Source organism: Elephantulus edwardii, unplaced genomic scaffold (genome assembly GCF_000299155.1).
Source record: "Elephantulus edwardii isolate Elephantulus edwardi_28Jun2011 unplaced genomic scaffold, EleEdw1.0 scaffold00099, whole genome shotgun sequence".
Lineage (NCBI taxonomy): Eukaryota > Metazoa > Chordata > Mammalia > Macroscelidea > Macroscelididae > Elephantulus > Elephantulus edwardii.
Genome location: NW_006399849.1, coordinates 9,502,796 through 9,504,803, shown reverse-complemented (window position 1 = coordinate 9,504,803; position 2,008 = coordinate 9,502,796). Strand labels below are relative to the sequence as shown.

At 37.8% G+C, this 2,008-nt stretch overlaps 1 pseudogene; it reads left to right on the top strand.

Moving 5' to 3' along the window:
• Positions 1-262: 262 nt before the first annotated feature.
• LOC102865541 lies at positions 263-1,265 on the top strand (annotated as a pseudogene).
• The last annotated feature ends 743 nt before the right edge of the window (positions 1,266-2,008 follow it).

The window sequence follows — 2,008 nt, the reverse complement described above, 5'->3', positions numbered from 1 at the left end:
CTGGGTTTGGGTGTTGCTTTGTGGAAATAGCAAATAGCAATGATTTTGGTCAAATTTTAGTAAAAATAGAAACACACAGACAAAATTTGACTTCCACATCTGCCATATGTGGCCAAGATTTAAACTTTTACACTGTTCATTAAATCTCATCATTTCAAGGCAGGTATTGGAGTTTTCCTTTACTGGGAAGACTTTATACAGTTTCTATGTTATGAACAAAAGTAGCGTTGGCTTAGATTCTTGGCTCAGAAAATATGTAGATATGGATGGAAAGAAGACTCCAAGAGGAAAACAAAGATGGAAAACCTTTTAGGCTGTCCCAAAGGGAACCGTTCTTTATGTGAAAAAGGATGAATATAAACCACTAAAGGTTTTGTCTGAGAAGACATGGCAAATGGCTGGCAGTGTGTACCACGTACCAGTATCAAAAGTCATAGACTACGAGAAGAAGCCAAATGTGCTCAAACTCAAAACTGCCAACTAGCAGGTCCTGCTTTTATTTCTTATTTTTTTAATTTTAATTGTGATTTTAATAAAAATTTACAAAAAAGTTAGATTTTCATTCTTTCATTGCTATACATTTTACCCCCTCTATCTCCCTTCCCCCTCCCCAGTTCACTTTTTTAATATTAATTCATTGTTGCACAATTACCACCCCCTACCCCCAGTCCTCTTTGCACATACCTCTTATTCTGAGCTGTTGTCATACGTATAGTATCTATTCATATAGTACTTCTAAACTTTCCTTCATCTGTTCCAATGGGTCTTGCTTTTTCAAGCCCAGAGTCCAGAGGAAATACAAGGATCAATAAACAAAATCAAATGTGTTGCAAATGCAATCTCTGCACCACCATTTTCAGCAGCCATTGGGTTTTCTAAAGACGTTTAGCTGCCCATTGAAATCTCATGAAAACAAGCATAAGCAGATCACCACTGAGCTGTCCGAGCTTTATGGCATATTGTTCATATCGTTCATATGACATATTGTCTACCTGACAAGAAAGTTAAAGCTGAGGAGGTCGATGAACACAAAAGAAAAGACCCTTATCTGCAGTTTGAGGAAACTCATTTTGATATTTATGTTGGAATTCTAAAAGGAGAAGGTAAGGAGCTCTTGATTAACAGTGGAAATGAGAGCACAGGACTGAAGAAGTCCTATTCAAGTGCTTCATTGAATCAGGATTCATCTCCAGTCACCACCAAGGTTACAGAGGAAGAAACATTGACCAGAAACACCAAGCATTATTAAGCAGAAAGTTGCTTAGAATCTGTCCGTAGACGGAAAGTACTGGTCATGGAGCAAAACAGGGATTTTCAAGATATTTGTGGTAATTTGTGGGTATATTTCTTTAAAAAGTCTGTGACTAAATGACATATTGCTAATAATTTCTATTGTATAATTTGTGTTTGATCTGTACATAGTCTTTTCTTTTGATTGCTTTGATGAGTTTTGTTTGCTACATGAGCACTAATGCACCTTTTTGTGAGGCGGGAGGGGATCATGGGTTCAGAAAGAATTGTGCAGTCCTTTTCCTTGGCTTTTTTTCTTGTTTTGCACACTGGAAAAATAAAAACACTAACAAGCAAACAAACCAGAAAGTAGTGATAGTACCAGAAAGTGGATTCTTGACTCCATTTCCCCCTCTGTCTCTTGTGAGACAAAATAGTGCCTCTTGAATGCAAAATTTTATTTCTGTGTCCTATGTACACCCTTGCTTATTTGAAACAAGGGACTTGGAGTGCTTGTTGCATTATATCAAGGACTACAGTCTTTGGTTTGGATTATATTTTAATACCAAGAAAATAAAAGTCCTCACCACTGCGCCAGTAAGCAGTATCATGAAAGATGGAGAAAGAATTGAAGTTGGGCGAGGTTGTGGAGAAACTGGAACCCTGATTCACTGTTGGTGGGAGTGTAAAATGGTGCAACCCCTGTGGAAAGCAGGATGGCGCTTTCTCAAAAAGTTGCAAATAGAGATACCATTTGACCCAGCAATTCCACTACTGG